This window comes from Hyla sarda, chromosome 8, assembly GCF_029499605.1.
Source record: "Hyla sarda isolate aHylSar1 chromosome 8, aHylSar1.hap1, whole genome shotgun sequence".
Lineage (NCBI taxonomy): Eukaryota > Metazoa > Chordata > Amphibia > Anura > Hylidae > Hyla > Hyla sarda.
The window spans coordinates 29,509,101-29,527,780 of NC_079196.1; the positions used below are offsets into that span (position 1 = coordinate 29,509,101).

Below are 18,680 nucleotides of genomic sequence, written 5' to 3' on the forward strand. Positions count from 1 at the left end.
CTATCCAAAGGATAGGGGATAAGATGTCTAGGGGTGGAGTACCCCTTTAACTTTCGCTATATCCTGTTGTAGGAACTCCATTTGGAGCAACATTAGATTCATAGCATATTTATTCGAGATTGCTTCAGATCTTTTACGATATTCCATGTCATTAACGTAAGCATTGTCCTTAGGTTGAGATCTCAGACCCCTAAGGATCCTCTGTACCTTATCATATTCCGCCAGCATGGTAAGATGGAGTTGTAGATTCAATATTTTCTTTGTAGCGAATTCAGAATTCCTCTGGATATCTATAATCGAAGGAGTATTTAGAAATGTTGCATCCTCCGACACACTCCCTAGGATCCGCAATATTTCCTCGTCAGTGTATGAAAAGACACTCATTGGATTCTAATAGCAGAAGATGACATACCAGTCGCCATTTTATCCAAGTCCATGTTACAGCAAATAAGTATGGAGTGCACGCTTATAGACCATCAATAAAACTGTAGGACAGCAGCACGTCCTTAAAGCATATGGGCAGAGAAGGATGGTGCACGAAGAAACCAAACCAAGTCTGCTTCAAGGACGTGCTGCTTTCCTACTGTTTTATAGATAGATAGATAATAAATGGAAAGATGATAGATAGATATGAGATAGATAGATATGATATAGATAGATAGATATGAGATAGATATGAGATAGATAGATAGATATGGAATAGATAGATAGATAGATAGAAATCCAATGTTAAGAAACAGCACTACCAAGATGCATAGGTGTAGGTGCCAGCAAGCCAAACAGTCTTGGTCCAGGACTTTTCAAGATATAAAGAAAAAATGTTTGCAGCACTCAAACAAGATTATGGTGAAAAAAAGTGCAGCTTTATTCCATCCAAAGAAAGCGACGTTTCAGCTGAAACGTCACTTTCTTTGGATGGAATAAAGCTACACTTTTTTTCACCATAATCTTGTTTGAGTGCTGCAAACATTATTTCTTTATAGATAGATAGATAGATAGATATGAAATAGATATATAGATATGAGATAGATAGATAGATAGGAGATAGATAGATAGATAGATATGAAATAGATAGATAGATATGAGATAGATAGATATGAGATAGATATGAGATAGATAGATAGATATGAAATAGATAGATAGATATGAGATAGATAGATAGATAGATATGAGATTGCGATAGATAGATATGAGATAGATAGATATGAGATAGATAGAAAGATATCAGATAGATATGAGATAGATAGATAGATAGATACAGCAACAGAAGAATACAGCAGCACACTGCCAGCACAAGGATGTAGGTGCAACATGAATATGCAGTTAAAACATGGAGAGCTATACAGCTATGGTGTAATAGATGAAAATGTGAAACTATGAAATAGTGAGGCACTTAGCTCGCAAATTTGTCTCCGCCGGCGGTCAGTGTGCTGGCAGTGTGCTGCTGCATTCTTCTGTTGCTGTATATCTAGCCTAGTAGCGTGCACCTGTAGGCCAGGTCCATATAATAGTTTGGTATCAACTAAAGTGCTGGCTGACTTATTCTTTGTCTGTATTGCACATACGGGGGAGGGGCTACCTCCATGTTGGCCTTGCACCCCACCCACCTCTATCAGGTGTATATAAGGTGTCTTGGATGTTCCAGACCCTGCCATGCTTACTGAACTGTTCACACAGAGGCATATTCACAGTGTAGGGTCCGTCCCAGGAGGCTACCTTATCGCGGTGGGACGGTCCAAGCTATTTGACCGCCGGCGGAGACAAATTTGCGAGCTAAGTGCCTCACTATTTCATAGTTTCACATTTGCATCTATTACACCATAGCTGTATAGCTCTCCATGTTTTAACTGCATTTTCATGTTGCACCTATATCCTTGTGCTGGCAGTGTGCTGCTGCATTCTTCTGTTGCTGTATATCTAGCCTAGTAGCGTGCACCTGTAGGCCAGGTCCATATAATAGTTTGGTATCAACTAAAGTGCTGGCTGACTTATTCTTTGTCTAGATAGATAGATAGATATGGGATAGATAGATATATAAATAGGAGATAGATAGATAGATATGAGATAGAAAGATATGAGATAGATAGATATGAGATAGATATGAGATAGATAGATAGATATGAGATAGATAGATAGATAGATATGAGAGAGATCGATAGATAGATATGAGATAGATAGATAGATAGATAGTTGGAGCCTGAAGTGTTCACTGAGGAGAATTGGGCCCTATTAGAGATAGTGGGGGGTCCCAGTGGTCAGACCAACCCTGTGAATAGGGGATAAATTTCTATCACTAGAGTGATCCCCTCAGTCACCGTTTCTTCTTTGTTCTTATGATACATTGTCCCCACAGGAAGGGGGGACCCTGTTGTGGCCAGTGATTGGCTGAGTGGAGAAGTTCCTGTAGAGATGATGAACGAAGAAGAAGCGGTGATGAGCTGGGATCGGAACTGTTTGAACAGCAGCTGAAAGGGATCAGGGGAGGATGGGTATCACTCCTTTAGTTTTATTATTATAAGTTTTTTTGTTTTTGTTTGAGGGTTTTTTTTATAAATTTTTTTGTTTTTTGTTTTTACTGTTTATCGAATCCTGCTTAATGATGAAGCCAATTGTATTCTTCAATGTGTTTGTCATCACCGGCCATGTACTATTAGGAAACTTTTACGCCTTCATTAGAAGGAATAAATGGGAGCCCCGTGCATAGTGGAAGATGACATTGCGGCACATTTTGCATGTAATTTAGACAAATGCCCCCAAACGTAAGAAGGTCGCGGATCCTATTGACAGAGTATTATAATTAATGATCACATGCTAATGGTTGGTACTGGATGCTCGCTGTCATTAATCCAGCTCAATGGAGCCGGGTTCCGTCCGGGGCCTTTTGCTATAGCTGTCACTGACTTTTTTTCCCCCTCTTTAATTACTTAACTGCTTTAGGACTGCCCTCCGGTTCAACTCGCTCGCAACTGTTTCTCTGTGGAGAAAAAAAGTTTTAAAAAATTAAGCACTTTTATAGGATTTTGCAAAGTCAAAAGCGACCAAGACCAACACGGAGAGAGGACAGCATGTTACTAGAACACTTCATTTAAGTTTTTAATGACTTTATAGAAGAAGCATGATCCAATAATGTGGAGCTAATTATTGCAGAAAATATCTGGCTTAAATTGGCCGCTTCCAGGAATAGTCACATATTTCGGTGCCGCCGACATTATTTGTAAAGTGGGCAGTAATAAGTTGATATTTATTTTTTTGATAATTTTTGTTTGTAAAGAAAATATTTTTGCAAAGTAACAATGATCTTCAAACTGTTGCCCTTCAGCTGTTGCTAAACTACAACTCCCAGCATGCCCGTACACCCAACGGTTGGGAGTTGTAGTTTTGCAGCAGCTGGAGGACCACAGTTTGGAGACCACTGCTCTATATGAATATTGACTGGCCAATGTTGGATTGGGTTGTCTATGGGACCACCAGGGGAAAAGATTAAAGAGATTATCCAGCATTTTGTTAAATATTTATATCTAACTGGAGGTGGTGAAATAATAGAAAAAAATCTATACTTACCTAGCCCCGTTCCCCTGAATACTCTGTAGGCCTCCGTATGGTTCCCCTGATCTTCTGTCTTTTTCATGCATCCAGGACGAGTATCACACAGGGGGGCAATGCAACAGAAAAATGGCTAAATAATGGCCCAAGTGGTCGCAATGTTTACTGTGGAAGAACCAACTCTCTCACACACACATACACTCACTCAACCCTAACACACTCACAGACACCACTGACATACACATATAAGCTCACTCACTCAACCCTGACACACATACACTCACTACTGACATTTATGGATACATACGCTCACTCAACTCGTATACACCCCACCCACTATTGACACACACATACACTCACTCACCCATAACACACACACACACACACACACACATGTACACACACAGATAGTACTGATATACACACACACATACACTCACTCACCCATAACACACACACACATGTACACACACAGATAGTACTGATATACACACACACATACACTCACTCACCATAACACACACACACATGTACACACACAGATAGCACTGATATACACACACACACACATACACTCACTCACCCATAACACACACACACATGTACACACACAGATAGCACTGATATACACACACACACATACACTCACTCACCCATAACACACACACACATGTACACACACAGATAGCACTGATATACACACACACATACACTCACTCACCCATAACACACACACACACATGTACACACACAGATAGTACTGATATACACACACACATACACTCACTCACCCATAACACACACACACACATGTACACACACAGATAGCACTGATATACACACACACACACACATACACTCACTCACCCATAACACACACACACACATAGCACTGATATACACACACACACACACATACACTCACTCACCCATAAGACACACACATGTACACACACAGATAGCACTGACATACACACACATACACTTACCCTGACATACACATAAAATCACTCACCCCTGACATTCACATACACTCACTCACCCTGACACACACATAAACTCACTCACCTCTGACACATACACTCACTCACCCCGACACACACATAAACTCACTCACCCCTGACACATACACTCACCCCTGACACACACATAAACTCACTCACCCCTGACACACACATAAACTCACTCACCCCTGACACACACATAAACTCACTCACCCCTGACACACACATAAACTCACTCACCCCTGACACACATATATACTCGCTCACCCCTGACACACATATATACTCGCTCACCCCTGAAGCAGACACAAACATACAACTGACACACACACACACCACTGGCATACACACACATCTCTCACAGTCTCCCCCCTTCCCCTCTGTAGCCATGCTGATGTCGCTCCACACTCCTAGATTGAGGACCTGAGGGTCATATGACTCCTCTGTCAGGTCCTTCAGGCCTCTACTGCACACACTTATGCCTTCTTAATGATCTTCAAACTGTTGCCCTTCAGCTGTTGCTAAACTACAACTCCCAGCATGCCCGTACACCCAACGGTTGGGAGTTGTAGTTTTGCAGCAGCTGGAGGACCACAGTTTGGAGACCACTGCTCTATATGAATATTGACTGGCCAATGTTGGATTGGGTTGTCTATGGGACCACCAGGGGAAAAGATTAAAGAGATTATCCAGCATTTTGTTAAATATTTATATCTAACTGGAGGTGGTGAAATAATAGAAAAAAATCTATACTTACCTAGCCCCGTTCCCCTGAATACTCTGTAGGCCTCCGTATGGTTCCCCTGATCTTCTGTCTTTTTCATGCATCCAGGACGAGTATCACACAGGGGGGCAATGCAACAGAAAAATGGCTAAATAATGGCCCAAGTGGTCGCAATGTTTACTGTGGAAGAACCAACTCTCTCACACACACATACACTCACTCAACCCTAACACACTCACAGACACCACTGACATACACATATAAGCTCACTCACTCAACCCTGACACACATACACTCACTACTGACATTTATGGATACATACGCTCACTCAACTCGTATACACCCCACCCACTATTGACACACACATACACTCACTCACCCATAACACACACACACACACACACACATGTACACACACAGATAGTACTGATATACACACACACATACACTCACTCACCCATAACACACACACACATGTACACACACAGATAGTACTGATATACACACACACATACACTCACTCACCATAACACACACACACATGTACACACACAGATAGCACTGATATACACACACACACACATACACTCACTCACCCATAACACACACACACATGTACACACACAGATAGCACTGATATACACACACACATACACTCACTCACCCATAACACACACACACATGTACACACACAGATAGCACTGATATACACACACACATACACTCACTCACCCATAACACACACACACACATGTACACACACAGATAGTACTGATATACACACACACATACACTCACTCACCCATAACACACACACACACATGTACACACACAGATAGCACTGATATACACACACACACACACATACACTCACTCACCCATAACACACACACACACATAGCACTGATATACACACACACACACACATACACTCACTCACCCATAAGACACACACATGTACACACACAGATAGCACTGACATACACACACATACACTTACCCTGACATACACATAAAATCACTCACCCCTGACATTCACATACACTCACTCACCCTGACACACACATAAACTCACTCACCTCTGACACATACACTCACTCACCCCGACACACACATAAACTCACTCACCCCTGACACATACACTCACCCCTGACACACACATAAACTCACTCACCCCTGACACACACATAAACTCACTCACCCCTGACACACACATAAACTCACTCACCCCTGACACACACATAAACTCACTCACCCCTGACACACATATATACTCGCTCACCCCTGACACACATATATACTCGCTCACCCCTGAAGCAGACACAAACATACAACTGACACACACACACACCACTGGCATACACACACATCTCTCACAGTCTCCCCCCTTCCCCTCTGTAGCCATGCTGATGTCGCTCCACACTCCTAGATTGAGGACCTGAGGGTCATATGACTCCTCTGTCAGGTCCTTCAGGCCTCTACTGCACACACTTATGCCTTCTTAATTATTGCACGTGGCGGTTATGTGGTGGATTTTGCAGCAATTTGTGGCAAAACCCACTACAAAACCGAAATATCCAATAATTCCAAAGGCATAAGTGTGTGCAAGACTACCAGCTTTTGCCCTAACCACACCCTCAGTCACGCCCTAACCACACCCCCAGTCACGCCTTAACCACACCCTCAGTCATGCCCTAACCATGCTCTCAGTTACGCCGTGACCACGCCTTCACCTGCAGAATGGGAGTACCTCTTTAACAGCAATAATGTTGTCAGTCTAAAAAATAAAAATAAATAAATAGCCAACACAACTACCTAATATGCAGGTGCATGGTGCGGGGGCAAATACAAAGAACACAAAAAGAAGGTTGCTGCAACCTTCTTTTTTTGTATAGACGTATAGCAGCGTGTATTGACGTATTAGGTAGTTGTGATGGCTATTTTTCTTTTTTTTTGCTTTGCAAGTTAGGGAGTGGCACCCTCTTTAGCCGTGCACACCTCCCTGTTAATTGATAGTGGATCCTGTGATTAGAATGCCCAACAGAGGTGTGTGGAATGAACGTGTTAGGGTCCCATACGAAGTGAGGCCACCTCCGCGTGGTGGATGGGGGACACATTTTGATCAAAAAGTGTGCTAATCGCCTCAATTTTTTGACCAAGAGTGCTGCTGCAACCTTATTTTTTGTAATGTCAGTCTGTCACCTAAGTTTAGGAAGACCTTGCATACTGACAGACTGACAGCAACCCCCATCATTACCACTACAGACCGCATAAGAGAGTACATGCAGTTATATCAGGTGACTGACAACAACCCCCATCATCACCACTACAGACCATATAAGTGATTACATGCAGTTATATCAGGTGACTGACAACAACCCCCATCATCACCACTACAGACCATATAAGAGATTACATACAGTTATATCAGGTGACTGACAACAACCCCCATCATTACCACCCACTACAGACCATATTAGTAATTACATACAGTTATATCAAGTGACGTCTTCTCTGATAAGTGTCCTTCATTTTCCTTTCTCTTCTCCAGCTCAGACACCATGATGATTTCTTCCGGCTATGACTCATCTCTGGAGAACATGGCAGGGAAAACATTTTAGTTTTCCAATAACTATAATTCCCCCAAATTGTCATAATCCCCCCTCTTAGTAGAATGGGTAGCAGCAGATGTTCCCCACATTAGGAAGGCAGCAGAAGACCCCCATATTAGGTAGGTAGCAGAAGACCTCACCATTAGGTAGGCAGCAAAAGTCCCCTACATTAGGTAGACAGCAGAAGTCCCCCACATTAGGTAGGCAGCAGATGTCCCCCACATATTAGGCAGTAAATCCCCCCTCCCCATAGTAGGTGGCATATTCTCCCCTTAGTAGGCGGCAAATTTTCCCCAATAGTATACAGCAGATTCCCCCCATAGTAGGTGGCAGTTCCCCCATAGTAGGTGGCAGATTCCCCCCATAGTAGGTGGTAGATTCGCCCATAGTAGGTTGCAATTCACCCAGAGTAGGAGGCAGTTTCCCCCATAGTAGGCAGCAATACCCTCATAGTAGGCAGCAGTTTTCCCCATAGTAGGCTGTGTTTCCCCTGCAGTAGGCGGCAGTGCCCCCCATATTAGGCAAAATGCGGCAGTACTCCCATAGTGGGTGGCTATACACCCATAGTAGGCAGCAGATTTCCCCCATAGTAGGCTGGATTTCCCCCATATTAGGCGCCATTAGCCCCATAGTAGGCACAAGCATCCCCATAGTAGGCGGCAGCTTCCCCATAGTAGGCAGAATTTTCCCCTTAGTAGGCTGCAGTACCCCCATAGTAGGCAGCAGTTTCCGCCATATAAGGCAGCAGCACCCCTATATTAGGCAGCAGTGTCCCTCCCATATTAGGCAGCAGTGTCCCCCATAGTAGGCAGCAGCAGTTCCCCTATAGTAGGCAGCAGAAGTTTCATTTCCCCCATATTTGGCAGCAGCACCCCTCCCCCTTAAACCTCTACATACTTACCTCCTGCGGGTCTTTGGTCTTCTTCCCCATCAGCTCCTGTGGCTCCCTCAATATGTCCTCTTCTTTCCTCTTCCTCTGTGCTCCGGAATCTGATTATGTCACTCATGTGCCGGATCCTCTGGATCGCAGAGTAAGTGTTCAGTCTCTTGTGTCTGCTGGCTTTCGGTAACCAAGGGCACAAGAGTGATTGACAGGGTGAGGAGTCAATGACTATTCACCCTGTCAAACTTCCCACCAAGCGCGACATGCGGGACATGTGGGGGCTGTTCTGGGACGGCGGGACATCACTTAAAAGGCGGTTGGGAGGTATGGTCTTAGCAGGGCACCATCGAGGCAAGAAGTTAAACTCCCTTCATGGACAGAGTGACCCTGGTTCACTACCTTGTTGTCCAGGGGTTAGGATCCTTTTTCTAGTGTCACTTTATAGTAGAGGGAGTTTCGGTGTAGTGGGGGCATTGCTATGCGGCCCACCTATCTCCTCTATACAGTTGCCAGTTCTGGATCAAGTTTTTTTTTTTTCTTCTTCACAATATTATCATATAATTTTCCTGACCAGAATATTCAGTTCATGTATTGGGTGTATTCAGTGAACTTACAGTAATAGCCCCCAATGCATATTTGTCTTTCATGTGAAAACCCTAATGTCTCTGACTGTGATCTTTAATTTAAAACTTTAATAATTAGCAATATTTTAAGATAAAAAGGAATCTCTATTATTAATGATGGGACGAGCCCCAAAGTGGTGATGGGAAGCAGAAGTGCGCATGTAGGGAGAAGTGTGTGAATAGGCTTAAAATTTAACATACTGGAAGTTCATGTATATTGCAGTTTAAGAATTAACCCTTAAAGGGGTACTCTACTGCCCCTTCAATGCAAGTCTATGGGAATAGCCTGGCGGCTGCCACGCCCCCGCCCTTAGACGTGCATTGAGGGGTCATGGTATGGTGTTATTAGGGGCAGGGCAGGGCCGTGCCATCACAACCCCCGCAGCCCGCACCCAGCGTCTGGAACTAAATGTTTAGAGCACTGGAGTACCTCTTTCATGGTGTGTGAACTGCCAGCTTTAACTGACCTGTGTGGGTATGGTCCCTTCTGTAGTGTAAAATACTGTAAAAGTGCCAACTGGGTGGTTTTCATAACACTTTTTTAAGATTGCCTGAATCTGCCCAATACTACATAGTACTGCCACCATCATGCACTGCACAAAAATATACTATACATTACAGTACCTAATACTATAATTCGGTGCTCAAATAACTATAACTAATTTAAAGTTAAAAAAAAAAAATACAAACATTATGCATGGAAAAGTGTTCTAATCTTTTGATAGGACACATGAAATTTAGTTCTGACTGCTCCCACTTCTCTTGATCATCTCTGAGCTGTTTCCACGCCTTGACTGGAGTCACCTGGGGTAAATTCACATGATTGGACAGGATTTGGAAAGACACAGCCCTGTCTATATAAGGGCTCAACTGCTGACAATGCATTTAGCAGCAAAATCCAAGCCACAAGATGGAAAGAACGGCCTGTAGAGCTTAGAGACAGGATTTTATGGAGACACAGATCTGGAAAAGGTTCTCAAGGGCGCAGTGGCCTCTGTAATTCTTTAATGGAAGAGGTTTGGAACAACCAGGACTCTTCTGGAGCTGGCAGCCCCATCAAACAAAGTAATCAGGGGGTAAAGCGATTTGGTAAGAGAGGTGACCAAGAGAGAGCTTTACTGTGTTAGGCTCCTTTCACACTATGAAAAGGACCCATTGTATAACACCGTTATAAAATCGCGGGCGATCGCGGGGTAAAATGGCCATTAGAAGAGCCCTAACTTACGTTAGTAAATCCCATTATAGTCTATGGGATTGTTCTAATACACGTTTTAACCCATTCTCGCCCGTCATTCATAACCGATGGGAGATAGTAGCGGGAGAAATAGTGCATGCATTTCATAGTGTGAAAGGAGCCTTATCTGCAATCGGTAAGCCTGTCTGCCTTACACTGTGAATAAAAGGTAAAAGTCTTTCCTCTCAATTTCTAAATGCCTGGGCAGTTGTCTACTGTATGTACACAGTGCTGCCTCATGATTGCGATCTCCCACTCCTCTTCAGTCTGCAAGCTTGTCTTAATTAACAGCAGTTCAGTGCTTAGTGTATCCCTTTTCATGCTGCTGGTGTTTCTTTCCTTTCTGCTCACATAGCACCTTGCAAACCCAGTGCATTAGTAACCCCTTCTCCCTACACATGCTATCTATAGCACTGTACTGTGTAAATCATCAGCCCAGCAATGTTTGTTCCAGTGCTGTCGGGAGAAGGTGCTGTGATGTGATCTGATTGGGCAGAGAAGTAAGGGGAAGGAAGTGCCTGTGTGTGCAAAATGGTGTATGTGCAAGCCAGCTCTGGTCCTGCTTTCTGAGATTGAGAATTAGAAATACCTGTATATCATGGAGGAGACTCTCAGGGGCTCAAAACAGAAGTGACAGCACTAATATTACATAGCTCTCTAATGGGTTATTCCAACAAAACTATACAGGTTTTTAAAGATATTTTGAATCGATTCTTACTTCTTTAGCTTTGGATGCTTTGGCACACCTGTTTAGCAGGAGTAATGGGCTCTGTGGGGCTGTGGACCTATAACTAAAGATATAAATTTACATTAAAAAATGAGGAAGACATGAAACATACAGAGCAAGATTGTCCTCCATAATTTTCGTAACACAAGCAGGAGGAAGATTTTGCAAACCGGTGAACACAGACACATTTTACTTTAATACTCTCGCTAATAATTCATGAGATCATCTGTACTGTGCACAGAAATAAACCTGTAAGTGAATGTTTAAAACCTGCAATTCACTAAAACAAAAATCACTAAATTGTTCTAAATGGGCAAATAAATGGGAAATGGAGGAGAAGTGTCTCGACCATTAATGCAAGGGAGTAGGGCCTGACATCTTTACACTTCTCTATAAAGGAGATATGTGCATTGAGATCTCATTCATTCTATTGTAAGGAGGATTCCAGTTGATTTTCATATTAATAGTAATTAACATGTGATGAATCTATGTATTTCAAGGATATGCACTGACTTCAAAGGAAGCCTTGTAATAATGCATGCAAATGGAGGAGAAAGGGCAACATAAACAGCAGAGGACCCCCAAAAAAGACCAATATAAGGGCCCCTTAGATTCAAGTAACTCATCATAGAGCACCCCCTTTTAAGTAATATATCTCTAGGTATCCACCAGTAAGAGTGAGCCATGAATTGCATTAGTTCTGTATAAGCAATCTACAGTCATCGACAATATCAAGCTGGATTTAACGTCATAGTGTATCCTCCACATACAGTGCATATGATACATCTGTTTCTTGTAAGGAAGCTGTATAATAGGCTTCTTAAAGGGTTTATCAGGTTAATAAAACGTATCCCCTATCCATAGGGGGGTTTGACCGCTGGGACCCCTGTGATCTCCGGAAAAGTCCTCGTCTCTTACCTCTATGCTCTCTCACCCCCACCTTATGAGATTAACTGATCTTGGCAGTGACGGTCCGCTCTGCCAATCCCCTGCCAAGGCGGGATGTTGCTGCAGCTGGTGATTGGCTGAGTGGCCCATCACTATTAAGACTAGTTTGTCTCAGATGGTAAAATAGACCCGTTCTGGAGATTGTCGGGGGTCATGGCAGTTAGACCCCCCCACAATCAATAACCTATCCCCTTACCCTGTGCATAGGGGGTAAGTTGTATTAGCTTGATAGCACCTTTAATTGACTGCTAATCTACTTGATTGGTGCTGGCATAGGACAGAAGTCTGCTCATCTAATACCAAAATTCTGACACCAGTTTCAATTTTTAACAAAGTTTCCTACTTCAATGTTGTTAGATCTTTTAGTAAGATGTTTGAATGAAGTACAATTATAAACATTTCTTAGGATATTAAATGTTAATTGACAAATACATCACGTTTGCGTAAAGACTCAGTATTTCCATTGTTGACCCTTCTTCCCCCTTTTCATGACTTCTGCAGTTCACCTTGACATGCTGGATATCAGCTTCTGGGCCAAACATCACAATTTCTGTATTTTTGTTTGTCCACATACTTTTTGAGGATTGGGCAGAGGTTCTCATTGGGATTGAGATCTTGGAAGTTTTCTGGCCTTGGACCCAAAAATGCTAATATTTTGTTTGCCACTTAGTTCTCACATTTTTTACAATTGGTAGTGAGCCCACTCCCTTGATTAAAAAGCAACACCACTCAGGAATGGTTTCAGGAGGCTTTACTTTTGGCAGGACACGGGAGCGCTATCTGGCCAGGAAACTCCCCACATCTCAATCCCATTGAGAACCTGTAGTCAATCCCTTCAGGCTCGAATGGGTTTTCATCAGTCAGGATTTGGCCTATAAGTTAATATCCAGGATACCAGGCAGAATTGTAGAAGTCTTAAAAAAGAGAAGAAGGTTGAATACTATAAATATTGCATCTTTGTTTAAAGGAGTAGTGCAGTGAAATATAACTTATTCTCTGGGCAAAGAATAAGGGGTAAGTTATAGATTGCGGGGGGGGGGGGGGGGGGGTCCGACTGCTGGGACCCCCCTGCGATCTCCTAAACGGGGCCCTGGAAGTCTGCTGGAAGCGAGTGTTCCCCGCAGGAAGCTGTGGCTGACATGCCCCCTGCATGTATCTCAATTGGATACATGGAGGGGGCATGTCGGCCGCCATTCCATGCAGGATCGGACCCCCCCCCCCCCCCCCCTTTAGAGAGGGGATAAATTATATTTCGCTACAGAACTCCTTTAAACTTATTTGTCATTAAAAGTTTAAAAACTTATTAAAAATGCATATAATTGTACTTAAGTAACCATAGAAATATCTGATTAAAGATCTATCCTCACTAAAGCAGAAAACTTTCAAGTTTATGACTTCGGTTTGAATGGAAATTGTTTTATGGAAATAAAAAAAACATTTGAGCACATCAGATGAAATAATTAAAATCCCATGTTCGCATCTACATTGTGTCATCTGTTTGGAACAAATCCGCTCATCTGCAGTACATGAATGGATCCTAAAAAACAGAACAGCTACAAATGGAATATTCTTCGATTTATGTCCCTCACCCTTAGCTTCAATGTAGAAGTTTGAACAATTTTTCATTTCTGTTAGTTGCCCATCATTATTATCATTATAAGTATTATTTTTTTTTTTATAGAACCAGGAAATAGTGCATGTCATTTTTTTTGTCTGTTCAAAAAGTGCTCAGTGACTTGACCTAATACAAAAAATGTACCAGTTTTGAAATCAATGGGATTAGTTCATTTTTATTCTGGTGCTAGAATGGATCAAACGGAAAACTGGTGGACAAGACAAACGCAGAAAGTGAACGGCTGGATAACTTTCCATTAAACTTGGTACACATGTTACTTGTATGTGAAATAAAAATATAGTACAGTTTTGAGCTGTCCCAATACTGACAATCCCGATTGTCCCAATCCTGATTGCGCTACTCTCCGGCTGCGGAGATTGCCCGCGATTTTTTGAATGCCGCTGGACCAAAATCATGGTAGAGTGTGATTTAACTGTCTGGCAGGCAGGTGCTCAGAATAGTTAGTGCAGGGGCAGGGAGAGAGGATGAGGCCGGCGGGGAAAGAAGATTAATTGTGGGCTGAGAGTAGAGTAAGCGGGGGGGGGGGGGGGGGGAGGGGGGGAGGGGCAGTGTGTGAGCACGGAGAGGGCATGGTAGCGCTGCTGCAGTGAGGAGTGCAGGAAAGATAGGCAGCCTATCATTGCTGGAGCTTCTGGGTGGCACCAGGGCAATACAGGGTACTCGGCTAGTAATATCATCAATGAAATGGTCTGGTAAATAAAGGAGTCAACAACAAGGAGGGCCTCTTTTTCTGGAGGACCTTGAACTTCCATGCAGAACACTTAAAGGGGTACTCCGCCCCTAGACATCTTATCCCCTATCCAAAGGATAGGGGATGAGATGTCTGATTGTGGAGGGTCCCACCGCTGGGGTCCCCCACGATCTCAGCTGCGGCACCCCAGACATCCGGTGCACGTAGCGAACTTTGCTCTGTGCCAGATGACTGTCGATGCAGAGCAGAAGCTCGTGTTGTCACGGTAATCAAGCCTCCTCCCATAGACTTGCATTGAGGGGGCGTGGCTGTGATGTCACAAGTGGGGCATGCTCGTGACGTCACTAGCCTCCGGAGCTGCACCCTTCTCTCTAAACAAATGACGGGTGCAGCAGGGAGATCGTGGGGGTCCCCAGTGGCTGGACCCCCATGATCAGACATCTTATCCCCTATCCAAAGAATAGGGGATGAGATGTCTAGGGGCGGAGTACCCCTTTAAAACCCATTGGTTGCAACAGACACCATGCCAATTTTTATTTCTACTGCGGTGGTGCTGTAAGAGAATAGAACAGATAATGCCATTGCTTAAAATTGATTGCTGGTAGTCACGTCAACAAAACACTCTATGATCAGCTTGTTTTTGGGTGACCCTTCTAACAGAAACAGATTGTCCAAAGAGGACAACTCTGGATAATTTTGCTTTTTGGGAAGAGAACAACAAATCTAAAGCACAGATGTCCTTTTCAGTAGTTCCGACCTGGTTCACTTATAGATTTGTAACAGGAACGTAGTTTGGGCAATTGCAACGTCTTCAGATTTACTCTGATGTTGCTTGACTCAATTCCAAGCTGAAAGTACTCTAAAAATGTAAATCACTACAACAATTTTAAATCTTTCTATAGACTGGTCGCGGTGATTTAAAATAATTGAAGCTGCTTAGATTTTTATATGCCCTTGAAATCTACAAATGATGGCGGTTCTCGAGCATGTGCAGACATTTCGAGTTATTGAAGCTCTACAAATGTATCATTACTCATCTTTCAGCTGAAAACTGATGGGTACTTTGGATTTTGGCATCTGACATGATATGAAATAAAGATTAAAGTATTGGTGATGTTTTAGCAATGCTTTACACTTCACATGGCTTTCATTTAAGATGTGTTTAGGAGAATCTTGGGTAAAGGAGATATCCACTCACATAATTCCTCATTATGGTTACGTCCTCGAAGTTCAAGCCAGGTTCTTTACACAGATTTAGAATGATGTCCGATCCATAAACTTTAAAGGGGTATTCTGGTCAAAGACATCTTATCCCCTGCCATGATGTGCCAACTTGTGCCAGGGATAAGATGTCTGATTGTAGAGGATTGATAGGGGATAGGATGTCTGATGGGGGGGAGGAGGTGCCGCTGGGGCTCTCCAAAATCTCCATGCAGGACCCACATTCTATAGCAGGCTGCTGCTTCAGTCTCAGAAACCTCGGCACATGTCTCAAGTCCCGGAAACACACAGGATTCCAAGACTGAAGCAGCAGCCCGCTATAGAATGCGGGTCCTGCATGGAGATCGCAGGTGTCCCAGCGGCGCCTCCTCCCCTCCCCCCCCCCCATCAGACATCTTTTCCCCTATCCTTTCCATTGGGGATAAAATGTCTTTGGCTGGAATACCCCTTTAAGGATCTACATCTCAGGATATCAAGGGAGCAAGTCGTAATGTCACCAACACTTGAGGCAACACCTATCAGTCCACGGGTACCTCGAGTGGTAAACACCAATGTAGTCCGGATACGAAACATTCAGTGTTGAGCTGATGTTTATTGTAATATTCTAAGGGTCCACCCTCTAATTACTTACAAGCTTAGGCCTTAAATGGCCACTGTTATTATGCAAAGCCTTTGACATGTCTTAGTGACATGTTAAAAGTTTTGATCGGCGGGGGTCTGAGTGTTCAGGTCTCCGCCAATCAGGAGAAAGAGAGAGAGAAGAGATCAGGAGATCGGGAGAAGTTCACGCATGGCACGTTCTCTACCGACTCAATGTCACCTGATTTATACAGACCATGTAAGTCTATGGGAGTGTCTCGATCACATTAATCCTGCAGGGGGGAAGGCAGGGAGAACAATGGTATCTTGTTCTCCTGAATTGCGGAGGTCTGAAGATTTCCACCAAACCCCCACCAATCAAAACATTTGACATGTCACTTGGACATATCTAAAGTTTTGCATAATGAGAGGTACTCTTTACACCGTAGCTTTAAAAAGTGACCAATAAAATCTATTGAAATCCAATATACTCTTTCCATTCTGTTATCCTCCATTGCCAAAAACCATTGGTATTAACATACAGTAATGGGATCCATCAGCTGCTTTTGGTGTCCGGCATGTACAGGATCTGATGCTGCTATTATTTTGGTTGTTCTGCTATGACGGAGCAGAGCATTAGAAAGAATGAATGTCAGTGTGAACCCAGCCCTAGACTGTTGTCTTCTGTCTGCTTTAAATTGCAAAAGAACTAATTTAGCTTTATCATTTGCACAAATTTATTGGCATTATATTATTATTCCTGTGAATGCATTTGCATATTACAACATTACCTGTTGAGGCATGTTTTAATAATTACATGTTCAGTCCTTGCAGGAAAGAATCAGTTAAAACAAATTAAACAAAAAATGCCTTGTAAAAATTGTCATTAGACAACAGAGATCTATCTATCTCATATCTATCTATCTATCTATCTATCTATAGTAACATAGTAACATAGTTCATGAGGTTGAAAAAAGACCGGAGTCCATCAAGTTCAACCTATAACCCTAATGAGTCCCTACTGAGTTGATCCAGAGGAAGGCAAAAAACCCTCATACTAGAGGTAAAAATTCCTTCCCGACTCCAAATATGGCATCAGAATAAATCCCTGGATCAACGTTCTGTCCCTATAAATCTAGTATACATAACCAGCGATGTTATTATTCTCCAAAAATGCATCCAGACCAGTTTTGAACTCTTTTACAGAGTTCACCATGACCACCTCCTCTGGCAGAGAATTCCATAGTCTCACTGCTCTTACAGTAAAGAACCCCCATCTGTGCTGGTGTAGAAACCTTTTTTCCTCTAGACGTAGAGGATGCCCCCTTATTATAGATACAGTCCTGGGTATAAATAGATCATGGGAGAGATCTCTGTAAGGTCCCCTGATAAATTTATACATAGTTATTAGGTCACCCCTAAGCCTTCTTTTTTCTAAACTAAATAACCCTAATTCTGATAATCTTTCTGTGTACTGTAGTCCTCCCATTCCCCGTATTACTCTGGTTGCCCATCTTTGAACCCTCTCCAGCTCCACTATATCTTTCTTGTACACTGGTGCCCAGTACTGTACACAGTATTCTATGTGTGGTCTGACTAGTGATTTGTACAGCAGAATAATTATTTCCTTGTCGTGGGCATCTCTGCCCCTATTGATGCACCCCATGATTTTATTTGCCTTGGCAGCAGCTGCCTGACACTGGTCACTACAGCTAAATTTACTGTTAACTAAGACTCCTAAGTCCTTTTCCAAGTCAGTCGTCCCAAGTGTTCTCCCATTTAATACATAACCCCAGCCCGGATTTTTCCTCCCCATGTGCATTACCTTACATTTATCAGTGTTGAACCTCATTTGCCACTTCCCAGCCCAAACCTCCAACCTATCCAGATCCATTTGTAACAGTGCACTGTCCTCTATAGTGTTTACCGCTTTACAAAGTTTAGTATCATCTGCAAAGATTGTTACTTTACTATTCAACCCCTCTACAAGGTCATTAATAAATATATTAAACAGAACAGGACCCAAGATTGACCCCTGTGGTCCCCACTAGTAACAGTCACCCAATCAGAATAAGTACCATTAATAACCACCCTCTGTTTCCTATCACTGAGCCAGTTACTTACCCACTTACACACATTATCACCCAGCCCAATCCTTCTCATTTTATGCACCAATCTTTTATGTGACACCGTATCAAATGCTTTGGAAAAATCCAGATATACAACATCCAGCGATTGCCCCTGGTCCAGTCTGG

The 18,680-nt window shown here is 43.0% G+C and overlaps 1 long non-coding RNA gene across 1 annotated transcript; it reads right to left on the reverse strand.

The window, feature by feature from the left end:
- Positions 1–207: 207 nt before the first annotated feature.
- LOC130284937 (uncharacterized) lies at positions 208–11,399 on the reverse strand. The gene is made up of 3 exons (XR_008847193.1): positions 11,342–11,399; positions 2,930–2,974; positions 208–290 (listed from the first exon to the last, which is right to left on the reverse strand). It is a non-coding gene; the product is annotated as an uncharacterized LOC130284937 (long non-coding RNA).
- Positions 11,400–18,680: the final 7,281 nt, after the last annotated feature.